This window comes from Octodon degus, unplaced genomic scaffold (genome assembly GCF_000260255.1).
Source record: "Octodon degus isolate 3935 unplaced genomic scaffold, OctDeg1.0 scaffold00010, whole genome shotgun sequence".
In the NCBI taxonomy this organism is placed as follows: domain Eukaryota; kingdom Metazoa; phylum Chordata; class Mammalia; order Rodentia; family Octodontidae; genus Octodon; species Octodon degus.
The window spans coordinates 10086214-10106023 of NW_004524586.1; the positions used below are offsets into that span (position 1 = coordinate 10086214).

The 19810-nt window shown below is 48.2% G+C and overlaps 1 pseudogene; it reads right to left on the reverse strand.

Annotated features, from left to right (window-relative positions):
- Window positions 1-2686: 2686 nt before the first annotated feature.
- Window positions 2687-3446, reverse strand: LOC101562377 (annotated as a pseudogene).
- Between the last annotated feature and the right edge of the window lie 16364 nt (window positions 3447-19810).

Sequence of the window (19810 nt, forward strand, 5' to 3'; positions counted from 1 at the left end):
GAGACAGGAGGATCAATACAAGTCTGAGCAGGATAATGAGATCATGTATCAAACAAACAAATAAAAATTTTTTAAAAAGAAAAATGTTTTAAGAAAGTCAAGCTGGATCCCCAGTACAGCATGCCGTGCCCATCCCGCACCAAGCTGGCCACCGAAACCGGGCATGGTGGTACATGCCTGTAATCCCAGAGCTGGGGAGGCTGAGGCAGGAGGATCACTATGAGTCCAAGCTGCATAGCAAGACCCTATATCAAATAAATAAATGGGCCAGTGGGGTAGCTCAGTGGACTAAGCACCTGCTTAGGCAAGCGCGGGACTGGGGTTCTATCCTTGGCATTACGTGCTGTGCTGGCCCTGCCCCCAGGGCATGCTGAGGACAACTAAATCTGTATGTGGTGGTGTACGCCTGCCAGAGCTGGCGAAGCTGAAGCAGGAGTACTGCTACGGAGTCCCAGCTGAGCAGCGAGACCCTGCAGCAAATACACAAATAAACAATTAAGTAATTGATTGATTAAAAATGTAAATGCATATTTGGTGTTTTATCACTTTGCAGTGCTTCTGAATTTTAAATAACAGAATGCACAGGATTCTAAGGTAAACACAGTAACTGAGTAAGTGATTTTGACTTAGTTTATCGGTGGATGTTGTCTCACACTGAATAGTAGTATTGGACATGTAAGAAATTATAAGGACCACCACATATTCAAGTAGCATTGTAAGTATTTGGCAACATTTGACAGTCAAACAAATAGAGTACTTTAAAAGGAAATGGGAATTTTAAAATTTTATAAATTCAACTTTAAATATTTATAGATTATATGTTTTCAAATGGGATCAAATGATAAAAGACAATGAAGCTTTCTAAGCTTAAAAATAGTCTAGCACAGAGGGCCAACTCAATAGCTCAGCGAATTAAAGCGCCTGTAAGCAGGAGCAGGGGCAGCAGGAGCAGGAGCAGGGGCTGGGGGTTCGATCCCGGGGCCTGATGTGCTGGCCCGCCCCTGGGGCATGCTAAAACGGATCACTGAGTCTGACCCTGTATATCCTTCCCTACAATACAAAGAATATCATAGAGTATAAGTTGAGCTTAAAAACCTTTTTTAAAACTCCCCCTTGGGGGGCAGGGAGACGGCTCAGTGGAATAAGTGCTTCCTGGCAAGCGCAAGGGCATGAGTTCAAACTCTGGTTTTGCAAAAAAATAAATAAATAAAAATAAAATTTTAAAAGAAACCCTTGGGGAGATGGCTCAGTGGAACAAGTGCTTCCCTGGCAAACACAAGGACCTGAGTTCAATCCCTGGTTCCAACAAAAAAAAAAAAAAGTTTACAGAATTTCTTTGGGGGGCCTGCCCCTTAGCTCAGTTCTTTTAGTTGCTGCTTCAACAAAGCAGTCAGGCTCAGGCTGCTGTGTTTCGATCCCCACAACTCAAGCCAGCCAAACCTGCCCTGAAGGCATTCGGAGCAAAAAAAACCACTTAACTCCTGCTAATCGCTACTGCACTTTCTATTGTTGAGTTTTACTATGCTAGGGGCCACATAGAGGGGGACTCATGCAGTATTTGCCTTCCAATAAGTGCTTTCACTTAGCATAAGGCATGCTGTAGCACGCATCAGAACTGCCTCTCTGAGTCATATTTCATAATATGTTTAGCCCACATTTTGCTTATCTAAGCATCCATTGGTGGACATACACATTGCTTCTATTTCTTGCACGTTGTGACTAATGCTGCTCTTTGCCTTTAAATATCTTTAGATTATATATATTCTTAAATCATTCAGGTTTACACCCTGAAGTGGAATAGCTGGGTCATGTGATAATCATATGATTATATGTTAATTTATTTGGAAATAGCTATACTGTTTTATTTTTCATGGTCAGCCACAGAATTTTATTTTTAAACCAACTATAAGGAACCAAAAGTTAAAGGTCAAAAAGCAGGTGCCGTGGAGATAGCTCAGTAGAATAAGTGCTTGCCTGGCAACCTTAAGGGCCTGAGTTCAATCCCCGGTTCCATTAAAAAAAAAAAAAAAATCCAAAAAAAAAAAAAAAAGGCTCATAAATAGCCGTGTCTACCCTGCTCATTTTAGTGAAGAAGAATCCTCCTAAATGTCAATCAAAGGGTAACTCGGGACTCAAGACAGGACCTTGTTATGCTGCTGGTCAACATCCTTCAAACTATCATCAGTGACTTTCCTGTTCAAGGGGCCTCTGTTCTTAGCTACCAAATCATTCCTTTTCCTAAAAGAAAAGACTAGAATTAAATATAAGCACTGTACATTACCCAGTAATCCATTATCATCTTAGAAAATTTTATGAAATAAAAAGTGAACTATCTATTGGTAGAGTTCCTATCGATGGTGTCTGATTTATTGAATAATGAATACCTTAAGCTTTAGCTCCATTTGTTACTCTCTCAACTCAGAAACTAACAAAATGACCTGATTAAACCCTACTGGTTACTAGTTTGGTGACTGCTCAGACAAGACTAACAGGGAAGCCAACCCCTAAGGCTATGAAGTAAGTATTTATGCACCTTGAAGCATTATCTGGATCAAAATAAACTTACAAACTCTACCACTTAACCTTGGAAATATCTGAAAAAATCAGGGGACAAAGAGAGAAATCAGCACCTGTAACACAATGCATGGTACATCTATTCCTGGGCAGCCACCATGTGGGAAAAACTTTATTTTTTGGCTTGCTTCACTTTGTCTTGGTCATCCACTTTTTTAATGGCTGCTTGGATGGCCTCCTGGTCACCCAGGAACTGGTGAGGCCAACAGTGCGTAGGTTCTCATCCAGCTGCAGGAGAATGGGGACTCCAGTAGGAAGAATGAGTGGTGTTGATAATGCCTTCATCTGAGATACCTTCCAGATGTTCCAGGAGAGCTCTACTGCTATTTCCATAAACGGATACCAGAATGGTTTTGCCTTTCAGTACTTCAGGAGCAATCTTTCACTCCATTAGGGAAAAAGTCTCTCCAGAACATCCTTTAAGCTTTCAGATTGGGGCAGATGATTCAAGGGAACATCACACGCTTTATACCTCCAGTGGCTGTAGATTTCATGATAGTAGGCTGTAGATTTCCTTGCTAGGGGGTGGGGCCACATTGTAGCTTCTCTTCCACAGCCTCACTTGCTCTTCACCATGATTCAAAGCCATTTTCTCCCTATTAAGCCCAATCAAGGCCCCATAGTGCCACTCATTTAGATGCCAGGAGCTATCCACGGGGACCCATTCCTGCCCCAGCTCTTCCAGGATCAGTCAGGCTGTGTGGATGGACCAATTAAGGATGGATGTTGAGCACTTTGAGTTGCTTCCCACAATTCTGAGCTTCCTCCAGTCCTTCGCTGTTAAGTTTCTGATCCACCCAGCTGCAAAATCTGTTCTCCTTATTCTATGCATCCTCACCATGTCTTAGTATAATAAGTTTGTACTTAGACATGCTGATGGCTGAGCTCCCCTGCGATCTTCAAATGGAACGATGTTCAAGGACAGCTGGGCCAGGGATATGACTCAGTAGAATAAGCACTTGCCTGGCAAACGCAAGGGCCTGAGTTCAATTTCTGCAAAAAAAAAAAAAAAAAAAAAGAACAGCAATACATCTGCAAAGAAGTCACCAGCAACTGCCACTGCTCCCCCAGAGTCACAGAGCAGCCAGCATCTCCTACAATTCATTGCTGTTAGCATCAACTCTGTTCTAGTCCCTATAGTGTTTTCTTCAGTGTCTTCCCCTTTTATATTTCTGCCAGCAGTAAAGCAAAGGTTCCAGTTTCTCCACATCTTCACCAATATGATTATTTATTTTTGCTTTGTTTGTCTGTTTGCTTTGATTTTTCAGACAGCCTTGCAGTGCAGACCATCTTCCCCTTAGCCTCTTGGGCACTGAGAGCACAGGCACGTGGCACTATGGCATCTCACTGTAGCTTTGATTTGCATTTTTCTCATGAACAGAATTTCAAGAGCATCCAGGACCAATATAATACAGTCAAGGTCTCAGTGAGCCTATGATGTTCCCAGGATAGCCTTAGGATAGACCCAGACTCAGCCCTAGGGGAGCCAGCCCCAGTCCACCATGGACACAAGCCAGGCATGATGGTCCCAGGCTTAGAGCAGACTAGATCCAGGATCCATCCTGGCAGCTGTTGAAAGAGAAAACTGGGTCACAGTCAATGCACCCCACTTTGGACTAAAGCTTCTAAGAGCTGTTTCATGATATAAACATAGGCTTTAACATTCATGGCATTCTATCCTGCCTGTCTTAAAATTCTTTTTAAAAAGCATTCTCTCACCTTTGCTGAGATCTATTGAAGTCCCCGGGAATCTGTGGATCTGGCTAGAGATCAGTAGGGCCAAGAGCTGATAGAACGCTCCCATTCCATGACCCCTAAACGTCCTGCAGAAGTGTCAGAGAGAATTTAAGCATCCAAGAAGAACTTTGCTGTGCCTTGGGAGAGGGCAAGCACCATGCCAGGTGCCACTTTTGCCTCGGTGGCCTTCTCAGTGGTCCCTCTAGCCTACCCTCACCACATCCACCGAAGTACTTGGGTGGGCCATCTGTCTGACTGCATGGGAAACAATAGGTCATCCTGCACTGAGGTCCTCACTGGGCTGAGCAGCAGATGGCGGTCCGTTGACAGCTCTTCCTGGTCCAGCCTCCCATTGGTTGGGGGGATGTTCAAGGTATACACTAGAATGAGGCTGCAGGTGTCCTGCAGTTTGGAAGCTGAAGCTGTATCGCCAAGGAATGCATGTACACACATAGAAGACACTGGGGACCAGGGCTAGATGGGAAAAATTAGATCAGGTGGTGAGGCTCAGGGTCCTAGTGAGACAGAAGGGAAGTTCAGGAGACTGGAGAAAGGCATCCCCCACTGATGGATAGAAAGTTAAGGGCTTTTGCTCCTCCAAAAGCCGTGATATCTGTATCTGTGGCTGTATCATGGTCTGGTGACCAGGACAGCCTACCTAGTACATTCAGGATGGCTATGCTGGAAAGAGCTGGCCAGGTGGTACCATCCAACAATGCCTGCTAGGGTTGCTCCAACGCCCATGCCATCTAAGTGGGGTAGTTCAGCAACCCACCGTAAGCCCTGTCCTGGGTCATCCATCCCAGAACAGACAGGTAGCTCTTGGATGGGATGTGGCTTTTGGGCAGGACTGCGAGTCCTCGAGTTTCACTGGGTGCTGCCTCCTCTTCTAGTGCTGTGGATGTAAATCTTTACATGTCCACTTGAGGGAAATAACCAGGGTGTGACCTCAAGCAGGGTGTGTCCCCAGGTGGCCCTGTCTCCAGGGCAGGGCATGGATCTGAGTCACATCACAGTGCCTGTCCACAGTGGGGAGGAGTGGACAGCATTCCTGCTAGCCCTCCATGTCTGTGTCCTCATCCCTGCCTGGACAGTGTCCTGAGCCCATGCTGGCCCCTGTGAAAGTCCAGCTGAAGTTTCTATCGGGGACTCTGTGCTTGAGATCCTAACATGGCCACTCCCCTGGGTTCCTACAGCAGTCTCAGGAAGCTGTGGCTAAATTTAGGCTTAGCCGCCCCTCCCCTTGGTACAAGCAGAGAGTGTCCTTTGGATGAAACAACCTTTGGCCCTAACTGACAGTGCTCATTTCATGTCTAAAATTCATTTCCAGGTGCGGATTCTTCTTCATGAAATACTTCTCAGAATTTCTATAAAGGAGGGTTTAAAATAGGCTAGCTAAGAGCCACAGTGAGATGTGACCCAATTATTGATCAGAAGTGGGAAGCAGGTGTCCACTGGGAACAATCACCTGTGTCGAGCCTTCCCTTTTGTGAACAAGAGCCCCAGGCCCTCTGTAGGCCAATGTCTGCTTCTCACCAAGTTTTCACTGAATCATACTTCTGACTTCCCCAAAGTTGCTTGTTGAAAGTCTTCAGCCTGAGTGTTCATCGCCTGGCTCCCACTCAGGCCTATTCTTGTACCTGCTGGCTCATGCCATCACGTCACTGCCCCAAGTGTCATCAGAATGTGCATGTCTGATTTCAGTCCCAGCTCTGTGGGCTCCTCTCCCCTCCCTCACTTCTGACTCATCACGCAGCATCCACATGAACTTCAAGATTCAGCAGTGGCCTGGACTCTGAATGGCATCTCAGATCTTCACATCCATTCTTTTCCTCCCAATGTGAGATTTCTGGGCTTTTTCTGGAACTTGCTAGACCCAAGAGGTAGCCCTAGCCCATCCCCTTAACCCATACTGTGAAAATATCACTCAAAACCAAAGAGGACCACCATAGGACAGGAGAGAATAACAGCATGACAAATACATGGCTGCCCTGAGGAGAGGGGTGCATAGGCTGGGACCAGGGACAAATGTACCTGAAAGATTATGGAGTTGTGGTAAGAATCAGAGCTGGGCCAGGGAAAGACTGCACCATGAGAATGCTGCCACTAGGGGACAAGGTCTTGGACAGGTTCCTAGGTTCTTGTGGACAATGGGAAAGGGACAGATGCAGCACGTGAAAGTAAGGGAAAAGCAGCAAAGTTTTCATCAGGTGACAGTAAGTTCAGATTGAGTGGGCTAACACCACATGACAAGGAAAATGGCACAAGTGCTGAAGGAATCAGGTTAAGAATTTAAAATGCTATGCCAGGTCTAAGGCACCTCCGGTTTCACCTTCCAGAGCATGACTGAGACTTGACTGACAGGGTGCTGAGACCTGTCAGCTGTACCTACCATACATGCCCTTGACCACAGTTCACTCTGTCGTAATTGGATGTATGAGATGCAATTCACATGCGTGAACCTCCAGTGAGCTCCGAGGGAAAGAACGTTATTACAAACCATGCAGGATGGTGTGATACCCACAAATCCTGGTTTGGGAATCCAGAACTTTCCAGGCAAGTTGAGGAGTCTTTGTTTTCCTTACCTTTGCCTCCTGGTAGTGACTCTACAAACAAAGTTTGAGGGGTTGACCCTGGGGCATTTCCCACGTTTGTGTGAGTAGAGAGGAGTTCGCAGCATGCAGTTGGATGACATAATTTAATTTGGGACCAAGTGGTCTTTCTGGAGAAAAAGCACCTGAAGGGTGACCCTGGCAGAGAGAAGTGACTCTGCCACCCCTAGGAGTACATTTGTTTAGCTTCTCACTTGACACCAAACAGTTAAGCAGGTAGTTAGACACTAATAGGCCTACGAACAAGGATGAAGGTAAAATAGGTTAAGCTTAAAAAAAACTTTCAGTGTATAATGCATTTGTGGTCTCAGACCTAAAATGATCCCACAGAGTGCAATGACATTTTAAGACTGTGCAATACCTGGCCACCTGTTCATCTTTTCCAAAACAAAGCATACAGCATTCCTGGATGGCAGGGCCTGTATTCCATGATACCAGAAAGGAAATTCTTTAAGGACCCTCACCTTGGGCTAAGGTTCTTAGATGATTAAGGCCCCCAAAGGAACACTGATCACCTGAAAGGAACAAGGAAGACATTTTTAAGATATCAACGTTCCAAGGTAACCCTAAGAGAAATGTGGACAAGCATATTTCCCTGAGCCCCAGGAGTCATGTTCATGCGCATAAACATAGACACAAACTCACTCTTGGTGTGTGTGTCCCTGCAACCCTGCCTGCCTCCCTGCTGGAAGGCATAACTCTGTATCTTCTTTGCAATAAACTCTGCTTACCCAAGGCTGCCTATGTGTCTTTTTTTTTTTTTTTAGGAGCCAGGGGTTGAACTTATTCTACTGAGCCATCTCCCTGGCTCCGATGTATCTTGACTAAAGCTTTTCATCAAGAGCGCAAAAAAACAAGAACCAAGGAGGAAGGGATCATCAGTTCTTTGCTGTGCCAGGATCTGGCCTCCTGGTGACAAAACTGCTACCCTAGTTGAGCTGTCCTATAAATCTAACAAGAAGCCTGGCACGTGGATGCTGCACAGGAATTTATTAAACATTTGCTACATGCCAGGTATGGGGAAGTGGGCATAGGTGGAATGACATTTCACTTATTGAGCTTGAGCTTGGATCAATGTGTGTGTGTGTGTGTGTGTGCGTGCATGTGTGTGTGTTAGACTGTGCATCTCCATAACCAGCTATGTTGTATGAAGACTAAACGAGGCAAAACATGAAAACAAATTAACACAAAGATAATATCTTAGTAGAATAGAATAGCAAAAAGTGGGGGAGACACACACAGACTGTGTTATACAGCTTTTCATCCCTGTGGCTGAATACCTGAGAAAAATGACTTGAAGGAAGAAAGGTTTATTTTGGCTCATGTTTTCAAAAGTTTTGGTTCATGGTCAGCTGGTGCCATTGTTCTTGGGCCTGTGGCAAGACAGACACATCATAGCGGAGAGTGTGGTGCTCATGGTGAACAGGAGAGACAGACAGACAGACAGACAGAGACAGAGACAAACAGAGAGACAGAGCCAGAGACAGAGAGACAGACAGAGAGTAGTAGTAGCCTATGTTCTCCAGCGAGGCCACACTTCCCCACATTTCTACTATCTCCCAAGAGAACCACCAACTGGGTATCAAGGCTTTAGCACATGGCCTTTGAGGGACATTTAAGAACCAATCCAGGGCCAGGGAGATAGCTCAGTAGAATAAGTGCTTCCCTGGCAAGCGCAAGGGCCTGAGTTCAATCCCCAGTTCCACCCAAAAAAAAAAAAAAAAAAAAAGATAAACCAATCCATGACAAGAAGACACCATCTAGTAAAGTCGCTGTAGTTGTTAATTGATTTGTCAATGTAAGAAGTTTAGAAGCTTAACTAACTTAGCTCAGCAATTCTACACTCTGGTGTAGAAGACCCGCCCTGTGGAGGCTCATCCCCTTGGTGGTATAAAGGGGGAAGGAGGAAGGATGGATTTGCTTCTGTTCTTTGGAGCACCTCCAGGGTTTGCCTTCAGTTTGGATGTCATCTCCTGGCTTCCACCATAGATTCTTCGGCTTACATCATACAATTTTCAGCCATCCATCACAGACCCATCAACTTCCTGATGCACCTTGCATGGGACGCTGCAGTGGGCTCCAGACCTCAGACTGAATCCTGCGATCACCGCTATGCAGACGCCCTCTGCACGCTTCCTCATCCAGCTCTGTGGGTGAGCATCTTGAGTCAATCTTGCAATTTCTTACACATTTGTGTATCTTGTGTTGTATCTGTTTTTCTAATAAAGCACTGTCTGATGCAGTCACCATGGTCATGTATGGGGGGACAGTTGTACAATCAAATTGGTTATCTTGTGAAGATGACAAGAACCACAGTATGACCTTGAAAATTGGTATGGAATGGGGCAGAGTGGCAAACATGGATGCTGTTCTTTTTCTACATAGCTGGACAATTGTTCAGCCTGATGGCATCCATGGGGAGCTGCCTCTTCATAAATTTGTCAACTGGTGACTGAAATGAGATGACAGAATGTGCACGTCATCATTTCACATGTACACACTCCTCAAAGGATGTGTAGACCTGGGCCCTGGGCCTCCAGATTCTCCCATATGAGAACGGGTGGCAGCCAATCCCAAGCAGCCTCCCGTCAGAGACACTGGCCCTACCCAGTGGTTCTTAGGTCCAGCTATCACTTATCCACATGTCCAGGGGCCTGCAAAAGTAAATCTAGGGGCCTTTGTGTTGCAGATAAACCATGGGAGAAAGGGTGGGGGGCCTGGGGGAAAAGGGACTTAAGGACACATGAGATTGAGAACCAGGGCATGACTATACTGTAGGGTTTCAAGACACAAACTTGGGTCTCCACACCCACATAAAGCAGAGGCTGCAGCTCTTGGAGACCCTTTTGGGGCAGGTGGCGCTAACATATTGAGCCACACATTCCTTTGGTTTTATTTTATAATAAATAGGCTGAACGAAGATGCCAGGTGCAGCTGATGTGCCTTAAGAGGAATCGTCCCTCTAGGCAGGCCAGGCATCTCCCCTCTGCTCTCCAGCTTGGTGCAGGGTGGCCCTGAGATAAAGCCTGAATCAGGCTGAGTCAGTTCCTAAAGAGCGAAAGCACCTGGAAGCCCCTAGAACTTTGACACCCCCTGCACAGTGGTCAACAGGCTCATCGAATGAGAATCTGATGACTTACAGAGAGAAATACACTGTCAGCATGCCAGGTCCTTGTAGAAAAGAGCCCCCCACTTCTCCCAAAGTAGGCTTGCCCGTGTGCAGATCATGGAGAGGGACTGGTCTCCTCTAAGGCAGCCGTAGCAAGGTGGGCTCGGAGAGCTCCTTGGGGTGGAGCAGAGACCTCCTCGGAAGGAGAGGTTCTGCCAGCCCTCCTGAGCCACATAAACTGCCTATCCTGGTTGGCCTAATAGGAGCTTATGGGACTGAGGACCAAGACTATGAAAGAAGGGAAGAGTACTATTTCGAAGGTGTAGAAGAACCACAGCAGCAAAAGACTTGGGCATTTACCATCCCTTGTGGGAGGCACAGCTTCCTGCACAGGAGGGACCTTCAAAGCTCACCAAGAGAGATGGAAAGATGGGCCACGGCAGAATGGAAAAGGGTCCCTGAAGAGACCTCAAGGTGTCGAAGAACCCAGAGCAAGGGAGCCGGAAGATTCTACACCCACCAAACCAGGGCAGGCTTCTAGAGAACAGCTTGAGATCTGGGGGCAGCTGGGGCCCTGTGGGAAAGAGAAGGAGCAGAAACCAGAGCACCACGCAACAGAACTAATGAGGCAAACATTTCAAGGAACAAGGATGTGGAAAAACACAGAACATCCCAGTCAATGGTGCACTGGTGACCCTGGAACAGAAACCAGACAGGCTCAATTTCTCTGAAATGCCATTTTTCAGCTGTGTTCATTCAAGAAGACCAGACAAGCATGGCTGTACAAGTCTTGACACGCATTTGCCTCAAATTCTGCAAGTATTGCTCCATCGTACGTTAAATATACAAATGTATTTACTGTTTTATAAATAATGTATTGATGTTTAATTAAGCAAACTTGAATAATTACCATATTTGTTTATATCAATATAGAAAGAATATTATTGGTGATCATAGTTGCAATAATGTAAACATAATGCTGTCTATGTGTCCTCAAAAAGTTCCTTGAAGAACTCCTTGGACAACTGAAAAATAGAATGAATAAAGTTAAGAGTAAAACAACAGCAACAACAAAGTGAGCACTAGCGTAAGCTGTGGACTCCAGGTTAAAAAGGTGTACTGGAGAGGTTTGCCACTGTAACAGATGAGCCACACTTTGGATGCTGAGAGGTGGGGAGGCTGTGGGTGGGAGGGGCACGGGGAGTATGGGAAATCTTTGCATCTCCCTCACAACTTGGCTGCGAATCTAAGACTGCTCTCAAATAAACATCTTTAAAGATTCAAACTACAGGGCAGGCGAGACAGCTTGGTGGTCTAAGTGCCTGCCTGGCAAGTGCAAGAACCTGGGTTCAATCCCCCAGTAGCGTGTCCTGTGCATACCCTGGAAGGGTGAACCATGCAGGTCACAGAAACTGGGCATGGTCATGCACACCTGTAATCCCAGCGCTGGGGAGGCTGAGACAGGAGGATCACTACAAGTCCAAGCTACGTAGTGCCAAAAAAATAAATAAAACATTTTTTTAAATGTAAAGATTCAAGCTACAAATAAAAAAGACTACAAGTTAACTACTAGAGTACCCAGATCGAGGCCTGTAGGCAGCCCCCTCTGCGCTCTGCAGATCTGGGGTGCATTTCTCTCACACACCCTGCCCCAGAGGTCCAGGCAGCTCCCAGGCCTAGCAACAGCGGCACCTTTTACATGGTCAGGCCACCAGGAGGCAGTACAGCAGCAGAGTAGTGCACTGAACCAAAGACTGAAGAATGCTGTGCTTCATCATATGTAGTTCTGTGTCAAAGCATGTGGAAGCCTTTCATTTTCGTGTGTGTAGAATAACCAGACATGACCACCAAGCTACCTGGCACTAAGTGTCACTTTACTTCGCCTCCACCAGTACGGCATTTTTATACTGCCTTAGTTCGAAAAGCAGCACCTGTGGAAGATGGGCGGCTGGAGCCCCTAAAGAAGGCCCAGGAAAGCCGAGCAGAGGTATGGTCTCAGCAATGTTTGCTCCCTTCCTATACTTTCTGGAGTATAAAAATTCTCTGTGCTACTGATCAAGTATTGCCTTTAGGATCAGAAGATAAACTTTAATCCATAACATCAGTACTGTCTGCGCCGTCTGACCACTGGATAAAAGCACACTTGAGCAGAAAACACCCAGGGATGGGTTCTGCAGATGGCCGGCACCAGGAAGCCTGGGTCCTGCCTTCCAGCTGATATGCTTCCAATCTTCCCGTGATAAACTGGTATTACTTGAAAGCAGAAACTGCCTTAATTTAAAATTTAGAAACACACAGACATGAGAGACGTCCTCTCCCAAGGCAGGGCGGCCTTGTCCCAGCTGCCCACCAAGCAGTGTGCAGGTAATGGTTCTCTGGGGTGAGGGGTGAGCTGAGAATAAGCTTTCTTTGGGGTTTGGGTTGGAAACAGAATGTTCTTCAGAGGTGACAGCCCAACTTCACTGGGCAGAGGATGGGTAGAGGTAGGGCAGAGGGCACAGAGAGGTACCTGGGGCTGAGGAGCCCTTTCTCAAATAAAAGCCATCAGGGGGACTGTGGAGCAAACACTGATGCTGCACATATACTTGGTTTCAGTTTGGGGGTTTTTTTTGGCAGAACTGGGGATTGAACTCAGATCCTTGCGCTTGCCAGAGAAGCGATGATTCCACTGAGCTATCTCCCCAGCCCCGCACATATACTTAGAAAAGCTCACAGCAATACTGAAGGCATTCCGAGGAATAAACAGCCAGAGATCCACGGTGGCAGGTCTTGGTGGAGGCAATCGGCAGGCATAATCACTCTCTCCCTGCCAGGTTAGTCAAGGTGGGAACAGCACTGAGGGCCACAGGGGCCTGGAGGGGTAAGGGAGAAGACAGATATGAGACACAGCAGCCCAGGCACACAGGCTGTCCTGAAGGCAAAGACAGAGGAAAGGAGCAGTCCTGCCCTCCCAGCCGCCTGTTCTTGGTTGCACAGGCTATGTACCAGGTTCTGTGCAGGCCCCTGGCACCCCACACAGGTTCTGCCCACAGCATCCACGCATCCAGTGGTGTTAACTGAGGATGGGTTTCTACCTGGCCCAGGAGGGGGCAGACACACAGTGCCATCCTGTGGCCATCATCCCATATGCTGTGCACCCTGTGGACCCCACCCAGTAGCCACTGTACTCTGGACCTGAAGTTCCCCTGCCAGCAGTCTTATGAGTCCCCAAGGTCCCCTAGTAGGTTGATGGAGGGGCAGGGCAAAAGCCAAGGCTCAAGGAGGAGGTGAGTCAAGGGGAAGATAGAGCAGGAGCCAGGCAGCTACTGCCCACATAGACATGGGAGCCCCCTCTGCCTTGCCAAAGAGAGAAGAGCTGGGGACATTTCTTGATAGTCTGCATTATTCCCCACTCATTCACTTCCATCTGGGTAGGCTTATGGTAGGACAGCGATGAGAACCAAAATCTGGCTGCCACTGTGTGTGTCCCTCTGGGGGCGCTGCAGCTTCAGGGCATTCTTCACCTGGGTGGAGCTGCCGTGCTCTGGACACTTGGGGCCAGAAAATATCATTCTGCATGAAGATCCTCCACCAAGCCACTACAATGTGCCACCCATGCCCACCCTAAGAGGCCTCATCTGAGGAGCCACTGGCCAATGCAGGAGGTGAAATGGGGTCCTTTAAGGAGTCCAGACCCAGATCCTAATAAGCACCTGCTTGCTGTCCAGCCTGCCCCACCAACCTCTAGAGGCCTCCTGCTGCCCAGGTTGTGCTGAGGCACGTCCAAGAATTTTTTTTCTTCAAAGATAGTCTTGCCCCTGTGGTTTCCCACCCTGTGACTCTGAGTGGCTACTACTTTCACTGGGGAGCAGGTAGCCTGATACATTGAGGACACCAGCTGGACCCTGCAGTAGCCAGAACATGACAGCCACCAGGAGACGGGGCAGGTGAGTCTGGCTCTTGGCATCTTGTCTTCATAGAGCAGAAGCCCATAGAGGACCCTCACTCCAGAGTAGGAAGAACTCCCCTGGGGCGTGTCCCCTCCTCCATGTCCTGGATGAGCTTTTCTGGAGTGGACACACATGTCTGCAGCGCCCAAGCTGAGCCCCAGGGCCTGTTTGGGGACCATGCTGCTTTGAGAATAGTGAAATTTTCTCCTTGAGAAGATTTTTCCCAGAGAGCTGGGTTCATTGTGCTTTCCAGACAGGGTGGGGCACCGCAGGGTGACCCTACCACGACACTCTCAGCCATAACCTTGTTGGCTAGGGCTCCAGGCCTCTGATCCAATTCTTTCTGCTAAACATCAGAGCTCAGCTTGTGCTAAATGGGCTTCTTGATTTGATTTTGGGATCATCTGGCAGCCTTGTCCAGAGCCCGGATTCCCCTCCCTGGCCCTGGTAATGAATTTAGCAATTTCTTGTATAAGCTCTGCCTTCCCAAGGTGAAGACTCCATTTTCAGGAGCTGTCACTGTTTTGGGGAGCAAGGTATCTCTGTGTCCTGCAGGAGGATGAAGAACTGAACAAAGCTGGGGCTATGCCACCAGTCCTCTACCTGGTGGTCAGGGCACCACGTTCAGCAGTGCAGGCTCTGCCGGACAGGCCCTTGCCAGGCAGCAGTGTCATAGAACCTCTACAACAGCCTCCCCTGTCTCAGGTGTCCTGTAGGACTGAGAGGGGTCAAGTTTGGGACAAAGAGGGAGGTGGGAAGCAGGGAGAAGTTGCCCAGGCAGAGATGTTCCTGCCCAGTCTCGGCCTCACCCTTCACTCGCAAGCCCCCAACCTCACCAAGTTTACCATCACATCTAAACACACACAAACACACACATACACACCATGGAGTGTTTGCTAACGGATTGTTTGGGTTTTTTATGTCCTTGTCAGATTGGACTATCCTCCCTTGGACAGCTCTCATCTGGTTTATTTTAAAGGTTGCAAAGTATTTGTAGATACTTTAGGGAGCCCTCTCTCTTTATTCTCGGAAAGTATTTGTATAAGACTGGAACGTCCTGCACCTTGAAGTTTGAACAACACCTCTGCCACCTATGTGGAGAAAAGGACATCGAGGCTCTCGGTTGGAAAGGCCTCTGTTCAGACAAATCAATGAAAGAGAAACCCACAGGAGTTTAGTGACGTGTGTCTAACATGTACTTGGAGGCCCCCAGGGAATGAGTGCTCTCAGGAGTGGCTCTGAACTCCATCTTCTATAGCATCTTCAACAAAGAACAAGAAGTGGGAAGTGATGAAACACAGGAGAAGACGGAGCAGGACAGCCACTAACTGGCAGATGCAGGCTGTCACCTGGTTGGTGTGGACTCCTCGGATGGCCTCCAGGCCCCTGAGGGGCTCAAGCTGTCTTCTTTGTTAACTTTCCTTCTCCCAGAGTGGGAATACAGGACTCCTTTCATCTTTGTAAATCTGTGTCCTGTTTTTAGGCAAACATGAGGGAGGGCGGATCTGTGTCCTGGGCCTGCACCTCCTCAGTGGCTTTAGCCCACAGCTCTTCATATTTGGGGAAGGCGTGTTCTGGCTCAAGCCTCATGACCCAATCTGCCCTTACAGGTCTCACCTCTCAACACATCCAACTGTAATGGAGACTACATTGCAAGGAGAGCTTTAAAGGGCATTCAAGGACCGGGAGAGAGCTCAGCAGGCATAAGTGCCTGCCTGGCAAGCACAAGGTCCTGAGTTCAATCCTGGCACCAAAAAAAAAAAGACATTCAAATTAAGAGCAAGCACTTAGGAATATTTCCTATACAATTATAGTTATATAGGTCTATATATTATATACATGATATGTAGTATATTCATTATAGCCCAGTTCTAAGTATTTCCATCTTCCATTATGTATTATTTTTTTAAGTCATATGTCATTTAGAAGTGCCTATTTTCTTTTCCCCAAAAAATGGTGGTTTGTAAAAATTCTTTTTGATATCTTAAATTATTATTTGTAAAATCTTGTTTTGACTTTTAATTGTGTTTTGGTCTGGTAACAGTTTGGATCGGATTTATTGAAACTTGCTAACCACTCTTGCTTTGGAATCTGCAGTTATTTTGCAGCAATTTAATGTGCATTTGAGAACAGGAATGTCCTTCCTAGTGCGGGCTGCCAGAAGCCAGCAGAGATGTCCTTTCTCATTTGTCAGTGTAGCCACAAAAATCTACCTAAAATTTTAGGCAGCTCACAATGACTAAAGGGACAAGTCCCTGGCCCTGCTAGGCCCTGGGAGGAGAATAGGCTGGGCGCTTGCGGACACGGATGTGCCCTGTGCCAGCATCCCCCAAGTCTCAGGAGGGCGGGCCCGTCTGTATATGGAGGACCTTTTCACTCTCTGCAGCAACCTCCTGGCCTCGGTGTCCGCAATTGCTGGAGACACGCTTAGGGGACACCATGATCAGTGCAATAGCGTCAGAGTTTACATCCTAGCACCTCTGTAAGCAGCCTTTTCCTGGAAGCCTCGCCAGGCCCTGTACACCAGACGCAGCTTCCCTTTCTCAGGCAGTATGGCGGTCCTTGTTTGCTCATGTGACAAGGCCGTGGGTGTCAGCTGCTTCATGTTTGCTAGAACAGTGACTTCCCCTGAGACTGAGCAGCAGCTCCTGCCCTCCCCCTCACTTTGTGCTCCCCGCCGTGCTAGATGGTGGGCCGGGCTCAGAGTGTTCAGCTTGACAGTTCCCATCTATCACTTTGACTTCAACCCTTCCCAGCAAAGGGAACAGAGGAGAAGGGGACGAACAGGTGGCCAGGCAGCCCTGGACGTAAGGAAGGAAATGTTAGTCTCACCTCCGAGCTCCTAGGGACAGATGAGGTTACCAGAGGAACCCAGCTCAGATCTGTGGCTCGGGGCTGAGCCCAGTGCTCACACCCACAGCATGAGCTATGCTCCAGCCCTTGCCTCGGAGGCCTGGAGGTATGGGCCAGGCTGTTCCCATAAGGGCCACCTCTTGGGTGCCATGGTTCCCTCCAGGCCTAAGCTGGCAGGACAACCAGTCTGAGACTACCCAGATGGATCTTTTTTAGGGTCCTAAACTAGACACAGGGTCTTCTGGCTGTATCCTGGTGTCACCAGGCTCGCTAGAAGCTGGGCCTGTCTCTGCTCCACTCCTACCCTGAAGGTAAAGCTATTTGCTAGAAATAAGACCATCTGGAATAACATTTTCTGACTATATCCCAAGCTAGGCTTCTGGAACCTTCTAGGCTCGCAAGAGGACTCCAGGGAGAATGCTCTTTAGGCATGCGCCTCACCAAGATGACTTAGCGGCCAGGAGCCCTGCAGGCTTAAGCCACCCAGTATTCATGTGTTTTGTTCAAGGCATCTGCGACGCGAGGCCTGGAATCAGATCCTAGTGAAGAGTCCTCCTTTTTGTCCTGAAACCTCACTGCATGTTCTGCAATAGGCCAGGACACAGCTGAGCTCGTGCAGTAGCCCCTTGAAGGCTCTCAGGCCCAGAGTGGAGCTAGAAGGTAGAGCCTAGCAAACCACTCTAGCCTCATCTGAGCAATCAGCACTCTGAGGAACCAATGTTTGTTTATCTCCAGCAAAGATAAAAGTGATAGCCAGAGGCCTCCTGGGCAGGGTGACCTCAGCAGTCACAGGGCACACAGAAATTAGCACAGGTCTCCTCTATGGGGTAGAGTTGCTCTAAAAAGACTGAGCCTGTGGGGCCTGAGAGAACAGCATTCAGGGGAACTTCTCTGAACCACAGGACTGCTATGGAGGCTGACCATTCCCCCTGTCAAGCCTTTCAGAGTGCACACATGCACGCACACATGCACACATGTGCACACACATGCACACTTGCTCACAAGCAATCCCTGGGGACATCGCCTTTCCTGGACAGAGATTCACAGGCAGGGTTAAGTCTGAGTCAGAGAGACAAAGGGGAGGGCCTGCCCCGGGGACTGTGGGACCATCAAGGTGAACAGGAAGCAGAGAGTAGGCCTGAAGGCGAGAACACTGGAGCAACAGGGGCAGGACAAGGAATGAAAGAACTTGTAGCCACAGGGGCCTGGAGACAGCCTCATAGGATCTGCTCTCAGAAGCCTGGGGGGGGTGATGGCCATGTGCGTAAGGAGAGACAAAAAGACTCCCTGGCAATGGGGAGCAAAGGGCCAGAAGAAGGCTGGCCATGTGAAAGCCAAGGTGCCATGGAAACCAGAGGCCTACTCTAGGGTTGAGGTTCTGGTTCCCCCATCTAGCATCACATGCTTCCTTCCTTAATGCACCCGTACATGTCTGTCTGTACATTCATGACACATGACTCCTAAATAATGCAGAGTAGACCTGCAAAGAACCAGGAAGCTTCCTATGCAACCCTTAGTAGACTTCACCATTGGAAGTGGTGCTTTTCTTTCCTTTTTTTTTTTTTTTTTTTTTTTTTGGCAGAACCAGGGATTGAACTCAGGCCCTTGTGCTTGCCACGCAAGTGCTTATTCTACTGAGCCATCTCCCCGGCCCCAAAGAACTGAGCTAAGGGGCCGGCCCCTGAAGTGGTGCTTTTCAATGTGTGGTCCGAGCTCAAATGTCCTGATTGCCGGTTGCACCCTCTGTAACAATGGACCCAAGAATTGATCCAGGATCCTGAGAACCCAAGTGAAGAAGCAGAAGCCCCTTCCACAGCAGCGCTTCTCGTGGGGAAAAGAAGCTCCACAGGAGCCTGCATGTGCAGCCAGCAACATGGCCTCCGCAGGAAGCTAGCCCAGCCCCTCTTCAGCGTCTCACTCAGCCATGGCCTCCTGGTAAGACGATGACATTATCTTCAGGCCCTGAAGACTGCGGGCCTTTCAGGGCTATGGACAAAGGGCAGGAAAGCCTGTTCTGTGGGGGCCATTTTGGTGACAGCCTTCTGATGAAAGGTGCCTGTTTCCTTTGTAAGATGATAGAAACCTGCCCAAGAGGGCCAAGTATGGTGGTAAGGGCTGCCAGCACTGCCAGCTCCTTGGCAGGCTGTTGAAAGCCCCTAGAGACTCGGAGTCCCCTGGGTGCACCTAGGACCATCACCTCTGCTCTGTGCACAGAGAGTAGGAGCTGGATCTGTCCTTGGGTGACAGGAGGGGGAGCGTTCACAGTCCCCACCTTTCCAACCAACAAGGACCTGAGTGGCTGCTCTGACTAATGTTCAGCCAGAGCCCTGGCTCTTGGAACACACTGCGAGCAGGATAGTTGACAGACGCAAAGGTTGCTGCAGATTAATCCTTCTCCAGCGAAATGCCACAGGGCCATCAGACACACAGCTCTTCTATCTGCAGCTGCAAATGGCTTATTGATCACCGGCAGGAGCTTACAGATAGCTAAAGAGCACAATGCATTCTCAAAGGGCCAGACCGTAGCAGCAGCAGACAGCTGTGAGGGAGGATTCCAGCATCCTAGCCCACACTCAGGAGACCAGAGAAGGAGCCCCCTAGTAGCTCTCCCTGGTCTGTGCTCACCCGGGACTTGAGCGTGTATAAAGCATACATTCGCAGGCCCATACCTGCACATGTGCCCACACTTTTGTTTATATATACGCATACTTGTGTGTGTACAAAACCCATTAAATGAGCACACCCAAAATAAAAGCCACCTGAGACCTATAAAAAGATTCTCCATCTTAAAAATAGAGAACACAACAACAAAGGTAAAGAAGAAAGGCATATTTAAAAATATTGGGCTGGGGGGGTCTGCCCATTAGCTCAGTGGTTTAAGTGTCTGCTGAATCAAAGCAGTGAGGCTCAGGATGCTGTGGTTCGATCCCCAGATCCTGAAGCCAAACCAGAGCTTCCCGGAAGGTATCCAGAGGCCACAAAAAAAAAAAAATCCT